General features: G+C 38.0%; 1 protein-coding gene and 1 non-coding gene across 2 annotated transcripts in view; both read right to left on the minus strand.

Moving 5' to 3' along the window:
• The window catches only part of LOC118267661 (dopamine D2-like receptor), a 207,278-nt gene that overhangs the window by 74,819 nt on the left and 115,524 nt on the right, over positions 1-16,935 (minus strand). The window lies entirely within an intron of this gene.
• Trnap-agg (transfer RNA proline (anticodon AGG)) lies at positions 4,710-4,781 on the minus strand. Its single transcript has one exon. It is a non-coding gene; the product is annotated as a tRNA-Pro (tRNA).

Consider the following 16,935-nt stretch of genomic DNA (forward strand, 5'->3'; position numbering starts at 1 on the left):
AAATAATCAGAGTATGCTACGCGTCTGCGCACGCTGCTCATAATGAAGAGTCCCTCTGTGACTCAAAATTAGTAGAGCTTTTCTCCGTTAATGTACGTGATTAAACCGTGATTTTTAGTTAAGATCGACAGATCTTAACTGGTAAGTCAACTTCATCTTCAGAAAAAGATCTTTATTTTAAACTTAGAACAAGTATGACACATACACTACATAATGCACCCCGGGAAGTATTGGACTGATCTAATAAGGGCCGGAAATGCAGCCTCCACATACTCGTATAGTCAATAATTAACCGCGCTAATTGAACCGGCACTAATCCACACAGCGGATGTGACTGCCAGCTCTAGGGAAAATACCGAATTATGCTGATGATAGGCACGACATGGAGATGTGTTAATATTTATCGATATGTCGACATTCGATTATCAGTTTAAGTTGGTGTGGATTTGGGCTATGATAAATTAACGTCTGGTTTGAATCTTCAAAGTGATTTACAGAGATGCACATGCATTTATATAACTAATATTATACTTATAGTATACAGGCGAAGCCGTACAGTAGCTATTAATTTAAATATTAGACAAGATATTAACGGGAATTTACAAAAAACAATCCTCTATAATACAAGGATCTCCACACCCTATTGTTTTACAGACGTGCTTAAAACCACTCGAACCAACAAGGAAGTAAGTAATCGCCGCCGTCCATGGTCACCCAAAACACCAGAGGCGTTACAATTACAAGTGCAGTACTGGGGTTACCTTTTGGGGGTTAGGAATTAAAGGATTGTTGGGGAATCGCACGATTAAACACAAACAAGCGTTGTTTTACGACGGTTTTCTGTGAGGCCGTGGTATCACTCCGGTCGAGCCGGCCCGTTCGTGCCGAAGCATGGCTCTCCCATACTTAGGCAGGCAGTTACTCTCAAAATGTAATTATATAGAAAACCATGACTACATTATATCAAGTTACATAACAATATTATTCATATTAACAATAAAATTTATTTATAAAACAAATAAACATAAATCGTCGTTATTTAAGTTAGACTTTGTGCAATTAAAGTTGAAACATGCAAACGCTTTTATAATATTAATATAACTTTTATGGCATCCTCGGTTTACTTTTTAACGTTATAATATTAAAAACAATAAAGTTGGTTTCGTAATACTGTTATATCGTGTTATGAAACTGATATTTCGATAATTAAGCTGCTAATTATATAAATTGACGTAATAAATATGATATTCTGTTTATAACGAAAGGGTGAATTAAATCGTAGTTTTACCTATTATTTCGTTGTATTATACTGCCTTGTTAGTCGAGTGCTCGCAAGTGCGACTACCGGACAAGAGGTCTCGGGTTCGATTCCCGGGTCGGGCAAAGGATTACTGGACTTTTTTCAGTTTTTCGAAAATTTCTCAGTAGTAGCACGGAGTCCGGAATTGTGCCCAGTATTAGACAATAGGCTCACCTTCTATTGGCTGCTTCGGTGAGTACCTGAACAAGATTGGGAGAGACCACGGCAAATTGCCACCACTGCGGAGGTAACCTAGATTCTGCACAGCACACGCTCGAAGAGTGCCCAGCGTGGGTCTCGGAGCGGCGGGTCCTGGTTACCAAGATCGGGCGAGACCTATCTCTGCCAGCAGTAGTAGAGGCTATGCTGGCAGATACAGAAAACTGGAAGGAGGTGGCCTCTTTTTGTGAGACTGTAATGTCCCAAAAGGAGGCTGCTGAGCGGGATCGTGAGAGGGCCGATCCTGCTCATAGAAGGCGTCGAGGAGGCAACCGCCTTGACGCCTAATCCCGCCTGCGTCAACTGCAGGCGGACCTTTGGGGCCGCGGGTGCGTAGAGTGGGGACTCTAGGTGCCCATCCAGCGACCTCAGGGAAGACGGTAGCACAGTGGTCACGTGCTGCCGTGTAACTTGCACAGCGAGGCTAATGGGAGACACACGTCTCCCTAGGGATGTGCCGTAACAGGCGTTGCACCATGGGGCTCCGGAGCAGGTCTATTAAGAGGACCCGGTGCCCCATACAGGTGTTGAGGGTGGCCACCGGGGTGGTTTTAGTGAGGTAAAAATCCCACACTCCCTAGTCTTTCTCCCCAAAAAGCTAGGCGCCATTTGAAGGTTTCCCCCGTCATCAAAAAAAAAAAGGCTCACCCTCTATTACACGGGACTTATAACACAAATGGTGAAAAGTGGGTGTACATTGTATAAAGAATGCACAATACCACTATTAAAAAATAGATCACCGCTTAACTTCTATTTGTTCTTTATCAAATTTCTTCCGCCCAGTTTCCAGTTCCCAGTAGCCAGTTACTTACCGCATCGCATCTTATCAAATAAAAACTCGACGTTTAATTTTATTTTGTTTGCGTTTACGGAGCCTTAAGCTTGTAGGCACGAGTAGTGGGGGTACCGTATACCTTACACCGTATAATAACACGCTAGGTGTATTGCTGGTGTCGGCAGGCGTAGAATAAATTTTGTTACCACCACTACTCTTCGCGTGGGTGTCGTACGAGTCAACTAAGAAACTACCATGTCAACTAATTGTGGGAGAGCCATGCTTCGACATCGGAGTAATACCACAGCCACACAGAAAACTGACGTGAAACAACGCTAGTGTTATGTTTCGTCGTTATCGGAGGCCCAATTACCCCCTCCCCAATTTCCTCAATCCCCAAATCTCCAACAATCCTAAAATTTCTAAACCTTCAAGGCATTGCAACGCACTTGCAACGGCTCTGGTTTTTCAGGTGTCTATAGGCAGCGCCGATTGGTTACCATCAGGTCTTGTTTACCGATCTATCCAATATTTTGTAACCTGATCCTTTTAAGACTGCGATCTCCAACTCGCTTGCCAAGTGTGTATCAGCACCAATCCCTCTTTTGTAGATGTCTGTAGTCCAGTGACGAACTCTTTAAGGATACTAGGGCTGTTGATAGTGTAAGTATAATATTGTCACCGCAAATAATTTGCATTATATTTGCTTTTGAATTCTTGTATGTAAATTAGCTCCAATTACAGGGATGCCGGTAAAATTTTTCTTAGTTGCGGGTAAAGTAAGTACTGGGAGTTTAATTTTTTGTAATGAAAGTAATTTTGTTTGAGGTTTTGTAACCGCGTTTTGTGTAAGAATGTAATAAGATTACCTTAGGTGAGTGTGGCCTTGGAGACTTTATTTTTCTTCTGCACATTTCATACATAATTGTGGCTTATATAATAAAATTTACCGCTTAGTATATTCTTTTGCTTTTTAAAAACGTTGCCTCACTTTAGGAATTTTTCCTGTGTCGTGGTTGCGTTTACGAACAGACCCAGACCTGAAACAACATTTTGTGGATCACACAAAGAATTTGCTCGGAGTGGGAATCAAATCGGCTACCCGTTGCACTATAGCCAGTTGCCCCGCCACCATGTTAACTGTGGGACGAGCTCCGGCGCGATCTCATGGCGGAATGGCAGCAACGACTGTCGCAACCGAGGGCTGGGCTTGCTGTCATTGCAGCGATAAGTCCTCTCTTTGAGGAGTGGCTAGAGAGGCGCCATGGCGTCCTCACCTACCGCCTGACGCAGGTGCTTACCGGGCATGGAAGTTTCGGTAGGTTCCTGTTTCTGATTGGGCGGGAGGAAACGCCCGGGTGTCATCACTGCGAGGACCGTCCTGAGGACACAGTGGAACATACGGTGGCGCTGTGCCCTGCATGGGCTGAGCACCGCCGTGTCCTCAGGGATGTAGTCGGCGACGGCGACCTCTCGCGTCCGGCATTGGTACAAGCCATGGTGCGGAGCGAGGGGGACTGGGATGCCGTCTCCTCCTTCTGCGAAGCAGTCATGCTAGCTAAGGAGGAGGCGGGGCGCGTGAGAGAACGAACCTCCTCACGCCCCAGCCGTCGCGAGAGACACTCCGGGCGTCGGGGATCGCGCGACGATCTCCGGCCACCGTAAGTGCGGGCCTGCGGACGGCGAGCAAGGGTAGCTCGCCGCCCGACCAGAACCAGACCCGTGCGTGCGGCGCGTCGCGTTCCGCGCGCGCCTCAAAGAGCCATCAGACCACCACAGATGGGGCCCAGTAGGGCTGATGCCTAATCCGGAGCTGCGGACAACCTAGCGGGTTTACACCGGAGCTCCGGCTCGAAAGGCAGGAGAAGGAACGGGGTGGTTTTTAGTCAGTAAGAGTCTGACACTCCCTCTCGCCTCGCCCAAGGCGAGAAAAGTCATTGGATGATTTTCCCCCCCAAAAAAAAAAAAAAAAAAAAAAAAACATGTTAACTGTGTAGTGTGCAGCAATATTTGGTTAAACTAAGAGTATAATCTGATCTCAACACTATTGTTATCAATTAATAACCACACAACCCTGCTGATCCCCTTTCAACAATTCAGATTTAACGTTAGACAATATAATAATAGAGCTATTATTATTTCAGCTGTAACGCGTAAACTCTGAAAATAAACACATAAAGAGCCGAAGTGGCTGTTAATGAGCGAGCAACACTTGAGCCTTTTATTATTTTTCTCATTATTCTATATAACAGACCAATCAAATTATTTACGTCATTAAAATATCACGCTTCGAATATTAACAACGGAGCTATAAACAATTATAGTAGTCCTAGTAGTCTATGTCAAATTACTACCGAATTATAATAATAAATAGGGATAATTTTACTGGAAAATTTTACGAAACAAAAAAGTTTTGGGCTCGTCCGGGATTTGAACCCGGGACCTCTCGCACCCTAAGCGAAAATCATACCCCTAGACCAACGAGCCAGCTGTATTTATGTCTGAATTTATATATCATATTGATAAATAATAATATGATAGATAATATAACTATATGTGATACTTATAGTTATAAATTAAGATAAAGGTAAATCTCATGGATTACTGACTAACAACTTATCAAATATAACAACTTGTGATATTTTGTTATTTATTTGGATCAAACGGATTGCCGAAAGTAATATTTCAAGCAAGCATTAATAAAATAATTATTTTTTGATTATTATTCTTATCAAAATTAATAGAATATAGTCTACGTAGATTCTAGATTAAACCTCTAGAAATCATTAATTTTAATGAAGAAAATATTAAAGAGTTTATTCCATTTTTCACTTAATTGGAACCTAATAATCTAAAATACTGTATGAAATTGCTATCAATATTTTTTTTACACCACGACGCTGGCAAGAATACCCACGGCCCATCTGATGGTAAGTGGTTACCGAGGCCTATGAACGCTTGCAATTCTTGGGGCATTAGATACTTTCTAAGTCTGTGTATTCCATCTTCGGCCACATCTTCGCTTCACCGTCCTGGCAGTAAGCGGGTTGGTGGCAAAACGCAGACTTATCAACGTTTTAAAAAAATATCACACATTTGATACAGACTAGGCAAAAGTGCTCACTGGGAAACCTGAGTCTCTCAAACTGCAATAGCAAGAGGGACCGTTGATAATGATGAACAATAAAAAACCCCCAAACGTTACGATCGTGGCACACCTAACTATCGCATAAAATTCAGTACACCTCCATTTCGCCTGGCAATTAGAATTCCTGAACACATAACATACCGCATTACCATGCTGTTTCCACGACATTAAACCTCATAAACCAATCTTATTTAGTACAACATCAAGTTTATACCTGTCTCCCCCATAAACAAGAGATACAGCCCCCCTTAGAGTCGTAAACACATAAGTATGCACCCTGGTTGCCAGGGCCGGATTTAACATACATGGGGCCCATAGGATATTCTTTTGTGTATTCGATCTATTGATTCTTACATGAAATCAATTGTTATTCCTGATACCCGAGCAGTGGATATCGGGTCTGTCCTCATTGCGTAAAGTATTATTGAGATTTTCTCAACAATCACGAATGCAACTTGGTGTGTGTCATTAGGCTCACCGTTTTATTTGTAAAATACAACAACTGGAGAAGAAAGAGTATTATTAAAAAATAATAGATAAAAACCAAATGCAACAGGTAAAGGATAACAGGCGTGACATTATGATATTCACTATCTCTTCTCCTTCTCTTTCTCTTTAAAAAAATCTCTTTCACATTTCATCCATCACACATTATGACTTTGTTGGGCCTCCATTTACACGGGGCCCATAGCAACATCTACTCTTAGTACACAGTAAATCCGGCCCTGCTTTTCTATATCCCTGTTTCAAGTGACCTAGTTGAGACAGATTTGGACATAAACGCACCGAGGTTGGAATCAAGTGGGTTTAGTTGCTTTTTATGTATTCCTAGTACAACTTGGTGCAGTACAGCAGTGTGCCACTGTGACACGTGAGTTGCAAATGAAATGCTTTGTTTCTTGTGTTGTTTGTACTGGCTACTTACTGTTTCAGGTTTTGTTTGTGGGTATTTTATAGTGATTGGAGTTGAATTTTGGATGGTTTATAATTAAAGTAGATCTCACGTACATTGATGGAGAAAAGCTCTACTAGTTTCAAGTCAATGTACGTGAGTAAACCGTGATTTTTAGTTAATTTACTATGTCTTCTTGTTTGTCTTAAGGTCAAATTTTATAGTAATTATGGTTATTTTACAAAAATCTCTTCATAAACAGCGTTAAAGACCAATGCAATCAAAACACACAATTAATCACAATAACTAAGGCACAAAACCGACACCTAAACTAAACCTCCCAGATTAAAAGATTGGACACCCAGCATTATTAATTACAACGCTATACACTACGAAATTAGGATCATTTATCATCAGCACACTCAACAGACTGGACTTATAATATTACGTAGTGTATTGAAAGAAAAAGAAACAGTTCTTCAGCAATTTCTCGTAACAAAATGATTGATAATACGATTTGTCAGAACAGAAGGGACTGCTAACAATCGAAGGATCCACTTAAACAGACTCGTAGTTAGCAGTAGATTGACCTACTTGTACACGCGACCCCCACTCTTGTCAATAAGCTCAGTACGTACCGGGTACCATTGACGAAATTGTCAGTATTTGTTTATTTTATAAGGGTAGTTCCATTTTAGGTTTTCGCAAATTTTACTATGAAGTCATTTATTTGTAAGCTTTGCTATTGCAAGTGGACCGTTACAGTAACCGCTTCTTATCAGGCGGGCTTATACTTAAGCTTCTTACTAGGGATACTAGATTCTGTATCCTAACACCTCAATCAGCTTAGAAGCTATGTGTACCAAATTTCATCAAAATCCATTGACAGATACATTACATTTAATTATTACATGGGACTTCTAACACAAATGGTGAAAAGTGGGTGTAAATTGTATAGCGACATTACGTGTCGTAATGAGCACCTCTACCTACCCCTTCGGGGATAAAAGGCGTGACATTGCGTTCCATTGACAGACAAACATCCAAACACATTTAATTTTATAATATTAGTGTGTCGTGATAACGTCACACATTCGATAATGAATTATAATGATCTGTCAGCTAATGCGACATCCAATTAGTTTGCACGATCAGCGATCGTTTCTAATTTGTTTGTTCATCAATTTAACTGGAAATTATTCATTGAAAACAATAATTAGTGGATTAGTAGACGCACTAATTTATTCATACTCGTATAATAGCTGTGAACTACTATTGCTTGTTGATATGTGTTAGGTATCAATTGTATGGAAATATTGATTGAGTGACAATTGACAGTTTATTGATGTGTCATTGTAAGAGTGAATAATTGTATTTTATTTATGGTATAGTCAGTAAACGAGCCTACGGATCACCTGATGGTAGGCAATCGCCGCCGCTCATGACACTTGAAACACTAGAGGCGTTACTGTGCGTTGCCGACCTTTTGGGGGTTAGGAATTTAAAGTTTTTTGGAGAATCGAGGATTGGGAAGGGGGTAATTGGGTCTCTAGTAACCTCACTCGCTCAAGCGTTGTTTCACGTCAGTTTTCTGTGAGGCCATGGTATCACTTAGGTTAAGCTGGCCCATTCGTGCTGAAGCATAGTTCTTCCACACTTCAATCCATTGATGTGTCATTGATATTAGGTTCGATTCTCATTAGTATGAGAATCGAAATGAATAATCATGCTTACCTAGTGGTAAGCATGATTATTCATTTATTAAGAGCTACAATAAGTCCACAGCTGGACGAAGTTACTTCTCAATACTTTCCAGAAGATCTTTTGAAGTTATTTTTCTAAACGTTATATAAAAAAATTGTCTATCTCTCACTGCACCGTCATCTCAAGAAGTAACCATGTAAGCAGATCGTAACGGTCCTCAGTTCGATTTCCGATTGAGACTTGTATTTATGACGCAAACAAGCCCCCTCTGTCCTTTATGGGTTTATATAAAGTAATTGGTTTTTATTATACTGTTATTGCATTGACTGAGCATGTTTTTTCTTGGTTCTAATGTGGAGATCGAAAAATATTTATTAGGGTTTTCAGCTGAAATTTTCAGTGATAGCAATAGATGAGGCAGCAGGCTTACTTGTATGTACGTATATTATGTTAGACCCTGGTATTGTCAATCTAAAATTTGAATAATAATAATACAAAAAAATAATAGAAACATTTTGTAAAAGATTTACTCCACACTATCAAAATCTGTTTAATAGTTTAATCCAGTTAATTGACGGACATATACGGACAAGACTCTTTCAACCAGCCTATCTGAAAATCATAAGGCTCTCTGACTGATCAGTTGTCAAGAAAATTAAAAAGTCTTCCACAGTTCCATTGCAAATTGAACTAAATACTAACTAAACCCATGATAGAACTATTAAAGCCTAAGTCACAACCAAACTAACCGCCATACAAATTGTACGACCTAATTAGTATCGATAGCCATCATAATACAAAATACTCGTACCTATAAGTACTAAATTTGTATAAGTTCTGCAGCGAAAATTATTATAGACTGCAAACCAATAGAGTTGGCCTATATCCAGCAGTAGATAAACTGCGCTAGATAGCAGGCAGAGCCGCGGGTGAAGGTTGTATTGACAGCATATCAAGCTACACAACTATCAGATTTGCTTATGGAATATTCAACCTTAAGACTGTGTCATAGGGTTGAAATTGTATCGATGAGTTTTGGTGTTCTGGTATATGTTGATGTGCGATCGTCTACATAATTGTTTGTTCACGATTCGAGGCTTGTTTAATTTGCCCTCGAACGTAGCCCGATACTGTGTGCCCAGCACTGGATACACGATTTTGTTTAATTTATTTCTTCGCAGTATTTGAGATATGGCACGAGAGGAATTTTAAATTAATTCCCTATACAAAGATTGTGTGTTGCTTCGAGTTTTTAATTTAAATTTTAGTTACTAAGTGGAGAATGTTTAAAGTCAGCAATTTTAATATTATGTATTTTTTTCTAGAATGTTGTTTAAAGAGTGGGAGAGTGAGCATAATTGGATAGGAGAAGGGGGGTGGGGCAGCCTATTTCTAACTAAAAAGGAAAGAGTATGAGAGTACTACGGTCGTGGAATCGTTCTTCTTTTCATTTATCTACACAAGACTGCGTAGACAAAAAATCTTCGAAAACTATTTCTTTTTAAAGACTAGATTAAAGTCCTTTTAAAAATGTTAAACTAATGACATAATTACCACATATAGCTGTCATATCGCATTTACTATGTCACAAGCTTTACCCAGCATGTGGGCGGAAGATCATAAATTGTAAACTTTAGCTTTAAGCCCGGGATTAAAACCCGGGCCCTTTATATGATGTAGCTTTATTTCACGTTTGATTTTTGGTACCTCCGGGATTTTATTAAGGGCCTGATTTTTGACACCTCGGAGGATTGATAACACGACTGTTGTTGCTTTCACTGTATTAAATTGAGCTACCGAAGTATATTTTAGGAATAAATTGGACATTAATTCTGCAAACTGGATTGTTTTTGATTAAAATTCAAAAAATAGTTGGAGTTGAACTCTCTTTGAAACTAGTATCGCTATATTTCTGTTGCTAATTCTGAACTTCATAATTCGATCCAATTCGTATAATATTCTGAGATAAATGTGAGCTAGTCTGACGCGGATCGGGATTACTGGATAATCACTTAAGAGTGTAATAATGGAAGACAGGATAAGACAACGTTATAATGGCCGTCGTGAAAAAAATATAGTAATATTGGATAGAATGCCTAGCAACACTGTATTCTAAGAAAGTAATCTTACTTATACTAGACATATTTTTAATCAGTACAAAATTAAACTCAGTAACGGTCTGAACCAATCCAAACTTAACAGATTAGTTAGAAAAGTTTCATTCATCTTACTGGTCAGTAAGAATGTCGGTTCCAAAATCTACTACTACAAATTCTGTCTTCGCAATTAAATAGAATATTTGGCATAGACAAGCGTACAAGAATCTCAGCGGAACAGTTACCCAACACACATATTAGCCAACCAATATAATTTCACGCGAGTGTCCCCAAACTTTGTCCACACTTTGCCCACCCTTGATCCAAACATCTTAAGGACAAACACAAGGTGTCAAACTTGTAGCATAAAATCAATTTACCCAAACCACATGTTGCCAAAACGTGGCCCAGTAATAGTGCGCTTATGGGCAAACTTGACAGATTTGGGCAAAGCTCACAAATTGTTAGGAGGCAGTTTAGCGTGTTACCGTTTAATTATGTTATCGTCGCGGTTCCACGTGAGCTGTCGGGGTTTTTATTGCACTTGTGCGGTTTTTGTAACGACCTTCGGGGATTATGTCGACGATTTAAAGGATATTTTCTGTGTCCGTAATTTGAGACCGTCGTACAATTATATTAATTGTTGCCCACATTGGGACCTTTTCATGTGTCGTGCGTGTGGTTACAAATATAATTTCATATACATATCACATCCAGGGTCTGGCAACAACAAATTGACAAAAGAATTCGGGAACCAAATAAATACACGATCGCATCACGTTGCATAGTAGCCCAGCCAAGTAATTATTGACTGTACTTGCCTTTCTTTAAGGTGCATCATTCTAAATCATTTCTTCCTTTTTTGTTTTTGCCCTACATAAAGCACTATCTAAATTACCGCTGACCTTTCAACAAGCCCCCCCCCACTTCCACTGCCTGTCTTCATTTGGTTGGTCCCCAAAAGTGTTGAATGTGTAACATAAGTGAGACACTCCGTGACTGTCAGATTCACACGTCTCTCGTAATTAATGAATGTTACTACTGGCTCGGGACACTTGGACCCGTGCGTGGGAGTAAGAAGAAGTGTGTCACCTTTCTTAATATTTTATTCTACTCGTATGTCCGAACTTAGTTATTGTACGAAAAGTTCTATAATCATTTTATATTTATTAGGAAAGCAATCGGAATTAATACGCTTATTTATAGTAATCATTTGCTTGCGTCAAAAATATCTTTGATTAGATTGTAGCGCACATCACACATACATCAACAGTCTATAAGTGGTCATTGCTGACCAAAAGCCTCTTCTCGCACGGAAAAGGTTTGAGCTATAATCACCATGCTTGCTTAACGCAGCTTAGCAGATTTCAACATTTAATTGATAGCAAATTAAATGTGTGGGAAATTAAAATATTATTAATGACTTTTTAATGAAATCCCCAGTCTTAAAACACTCCAAAAGAATCGGCACAGTGATATTTATTAGTATAAAAGTGGTAACATTTTAATTAAATCGAATATTGCTATCGGGAAAAAGTTACGAAGAACCAAATAAAATTTTACCCCGATATTATGTGATTCCCGTTCGAAGTACCAGGTTGACATGAGCGTGCAAGAGGTTGTGTTTAGTAAAGTTAACAAGAAACTTCATTACGGCGCGGGGATCCCGTGATTAACGTTAACATTATCGTAGGTACGCCGACCGCCGCTCCTGCACTATGCTAGCTAGTGTTGTTTGTTCTATATGTCGAGGTTTGATGACTGAGTATCGATGATAATGGACCCTTGTGAACCATTTGTAAAATATGGATATGCTGTTTCTCTTTGGAGTAGATGAAGGCGATGCAAAGCTAAATAACATGATTCTGGTGCATTTCTTTAAAGTCGTCTACCATCATTGATTGTTCGTTCGATCGTTTTCGCAATACCTTGCCTATTTGATTTATGTTCTATAACTGAGTAACTCTCTAGCTCTCTACTGAATTTTCACCTATTTTTAATCTAAGTAAATGAACTAAAAATACCTCACATACGTACTTGCACGTAAAAGTTATTAACGAAAAAATAATTCCAAAGATTACACATCGACTGGAGTACAACCCTAGTTTGTGTTCGCAATCTAGCGTAACGATCTGCTATTAAGAGGTAGGTAAAAGTGGGTAAGACGTGTTATACGTACCGAACGGCTCTAGTTGTTCCACGTACAGACATTAGCATTGAACATTGGTACCTAGCTCGAGCACTGAGCACTCCACTTAACTGATGAAGCCCTGGTACTCATTTGTTTCTGTCGACTAAATACTTTTCGTCTTGTAAATCAGCTGTTGGATTGTTCTGAGATAACAGAAAATAGAAGTAAATAGACCGAGTATTAAGGCTCTGTTATTTGTAGTGTATGGAACAAAACTATTAACCAAAGTCACTAAAAAAAAAGTTGTAAATTGTGAAGAATATATTGTTATTCTCGTCTCCGATTCAATTCTCGGGTCGGGCAAATTATAGCTGGGCTTTTTTTGCGTGTTTCAAAAATTTCTCAGTAGTAGCACGGAGTCTGGTATTGCGCCCAGTATATAGCAATACGCCCACCCCCTACATGGAATCTTAACACAAATGTTTAAAAGTGAGTGTACATTTAATTGTCCTAATGTCCCTACCTACACCTCTGCCTACCTCTTTGGGGATAGAAAGTGTGACGATACTTATTTATATACTATCCACTTTATACTTCAAAAATGTGCCAGAGTTACGTTCATAACGTGTTTATATCTTCCCTTGATACAAGCAAACAAGATCGTACAAGCAACACACGAAGAAACACGTTTAGCCTACTGCCTAATACCATCAGAGGCACATAACTCCCAGCCAAACAGTTAACCTCGTAACTGCTTCCCGGGCTTACACGGCCTGTTCCGTTTCATACTGTACGGCCATAATATAACCCTCAACGAGCAATTTAACAACACGCAGCACTATTAAAAATGAATCAAGGTGCAGTTTCATCCCCATTTGTTTTAGGGGTAGTTTGTACCGAAATTTGGAAGTGTGAATAGGGTTATTATAATTATATGGTAAGTGGAAGTGTTTTGGTGATTGTTTTTTTTTTAGATCGTGTTATAATGAAGGGCCATGATTTAGTTCCAAAGTTGTTATTACCAAATTCAAAGTCAAAGCATTTATTTCAATGAATCCTCGTGTATGTTGTAAATGTACGTAGAAAACGTCAAATTGAATTGTCCGCCAGTCTGTCTGTCTGTGAAGCTAGGCGCTCGTTCCAGTCTCAATTTAAGAATCCGCACAATAACTAAATTTATAGTAACTATTCTTACCGCCATACTCCGAGTCATTTTTAATGGTTACTAAACTCACTCCTTAAAAAGTGTTTTCGGAACAAAATCGTAACTAAGGAATAATAAAATTGAACTAATCATTAACTGTCTCTGAGTACGGCGTTTAAAGAAAGAATTATCATTAGAACTTGAGATGGGATATTTAATTTATGTTTATTTATGTCATATTCCGACATTTCGGCACTGTTGTAAGCGCCATCATCACTCTCAAGTCCTAATGATAGTATTAGTGACTTCAAACTGACATAGTCATGTCAGTTTGAAACCTTTTGTAGAGAAAGATTTGTTTACTCTATCCATTGCTCATACAGAGATAGATTAAAGATAATATATTGTTGTCGATTTAAATGACACCAACCTACAACTAATTCATAAACTAAATAAAAAAATACAATCAGTTTACAATACCAAACTATTTATAAACTTTTGAAAAACTAATATTAGACCAGCAATAATTATTTTGTCATTAACATACAATATAACATTAATAGATCTAATCCATTGAATCTATTTCAAACCAATCGATATATATAGAGAAACAGTAGTTCTGTTAGTCGGCTTAGTTATAGTTAGTCTACTAGCTTTTGCCCGCGACTTCATTCGCGTGGAATAGTGACTTCCGGCAAATTTTTGGTTTTAACCACATAGTTCCCGATCTCGCGGAATCTCTTCAAAAATGAGATGTAGAAGATATTCCAGGGAACTCTTCAAAAATCAACATAATGAGCTCTGCGTTTGAATTTAATAGATGTATACTCACTTAGGGCATTGAAAAAAATAGTTTAAAAACGGACTTAAACTAAAGAAATATTATAATCTTTCCGAACTTAAGATGAAAACTAACTTAAAACTAAAGAAAGCTACGAATTACGAATTTATAACAATTAAAAAATAAATTATATTACAACCTATCCTCTATGCTATAATAACCAAGCTTAAACTAAATAATTTAAAAGAAACGACTTAAATCTAATCTATCTAATTAATTATTAAATTAGACTTACAATTTTATTAAAAAAACTAACTACAGTAACTACTAATAATCGATATCAAACTAAACCTACGTTAAATAGTTTAACCAAAAAACCAGGAAAACCCAACAAATAAACTTATTAATTGACAAATACAACGAAACCAATTTAGAATATACGAAACAGCAGGACCACTACAGACAAATAATCATACGACTGATAATACAATTTTTCTACGATAGTACCGAAGCGCTCGGCCGATACCCAACCAAATGAATGTAACGAAACCATAGCGCCACCATCTATCGAGGATAAAGACAACTTGGATTATTTATTTATACTCCGTTCGGGCATTTTCTTTGTACTAAAAGTTTAATTATATTGATATTATTTTTTTCATACCTTTTTACTATTTATTTACTTTTTTTCGATGAATTAAAACAATAACATGAACCGAAGTCGTGTAACGATCGACATAGAATAATCTATACTCCGTTAGAGCATTTTCTTTGTACTAAATGTTTTATTATATTGATATTATTTTTTTCATACCTTTTTACTATTTATTTACTTTTTTTCGATAAATTAAAACAATAACATGAACCGAAGTCGTGTAACGATCGACATAGAATTATTTATAAATAATTTATTTCTTATTTTTATTTTTTGATTTTTGAAATAAAAATATATCTATGTCCTTTCTAAGGCTCTAAACTATATCTGTACCAAATTTCAACCAAATCCGTCAAATAGTTGCGGAGATTAATGGTATAAGCATAGAATGTTCGACGTGATTCTTTAATTTGACATAACTTTTTTATTTATGAACCGATTGACATGAAACAAACACTAAATGTAAATTTAAGCATCCCACAATATATTCGTGAAAACCGCATCCAACTCGGATCAGCCGTTTCTGAGATTAGCGCGCACAGACGAACAGACAAACAGACAAACAGACAAACAGACAAACAGACAAACAGACAAAAAAAAGTTAATTACATTTTTGGGTTCGACATCGACATAACAATAACCCCTGCTATTTTTTTTATTTTTATTTTCAATGTACAGACAGCACTTTTCTACGATTTTATTATATGTATAGATAAATGGGCGTCTTAGATTACTACAGCTATCAACTATGGACTAATATGATTCGAGTATGATTGAGGTACTAGCAAGCAAACGTGGTAATCAATGCTTATTCCTTCTCCTGTGTGAGAATTCTTGAGTCATCTGACCACCGCAGATGTGGCCAGTAAGACTGATGCCCGATAAGGAGCTGCGAAAGACCTATCGGGATGCTAGGGCTCGAGGAGCAGGAGTAGAAACAGGGTGCTTTTTTGGTCAATAGGAGTCTGACACTACCTCACGCCTCACCCTAGGCGGGAGAAGACTCTATAATGTCATATTCTGTAAATTTAACAAAAATGCAGATAGTATGTTACTAAAATACCAGAGGGACACAGTAAATAAACTTTACGCTACTTATTATACTAGAGCCATGTACAAAAATGTACCTGTGTAGGTCTATTCTTAATATCTTACACTGGACATTGTTACAAGTTTCCTGTTAAATGTTCAATCTGACAACTGATCACCTTGTTCGGCAGCTACGTTTATGACTTCTAACTACGAGACAGTCACTACCAATAAACTTTACAACTCAACTCCTTGAATAAAACAAAATACTTCGATTCCCATTTTAATTGTCGCCACAAGGATTAACGAGTAATCGATGGCAATTGCGAAACAATAGCATTTGTCGGGATTCTAGCTGCATTAGTAAGAGGGGGAGGGGGGTGATCCCGCAAGAAAATTAATTAGAATAGGAAAGTGTTTGTGGAAACTAGTTTACGTTGGTTTGTGTGAAACATGTTGCGGGTAGTAATCGTTCTATTCGAGTCTGGGTGAGCTATTGCTTCGGTACACGGTACGGTTTTCATTGTAAGGGAAATTAATTTTTGTTGTTGTTTAAAATACGGAGAAAATGTTTATATGTTGGGCTGCAAGGTGCATACAGGATGGTTGGGTAATTATTGCATTGGAATTTTATTATGGAATTAAAAGTATGGTGTTGATATTTGACTGCACGGTTGGTGCCGTAGCAGGACAACCGGCGCACCCATGGCACAGGAGAAAATCCGAGTGTATGTTACCTATGTTTAAAAATGCCGCACAAGTTCACCAAATTATATTTATGAACATCTTCCTTTTATATTTAGTATCTGGTTAGATTTCGTGGGGAATAATTTGTGGATATATTATAATAGCTGTCTACGTAGAGATATGTACGTAGTTTTGTGTTTTAGAGACCATTAACAGCTATTTGTTTCCGTTGCCAAATATTTATGGTAGCTTGTGGTAGCTAGAAATAAATAGGTAGCAACTTTCCCCATACATATAAATATAGAACTCCTGTATTTTTGTTATACAAACAAACCTTCATAATTGAAACATAGTCTTATGTTTAACAAACAAAA

The sequence above is a fragment of the Spodoptera frugiperda genome, chromosome 6 (assembly GCF_023101765.2).
Source record: "Spodoptera frugiperda isolate SF20-4 chromosome 6, AGI-APGP_CSIRO_Sfru_2.0, whole genome shotgun sequence".
Lineage (NCBI taxonomy): Eukaryota > Metazoa > Arthropoda > Insecta > Lepidoptera > Noctuidae > Spodoptera > Spodoptera frugiperda.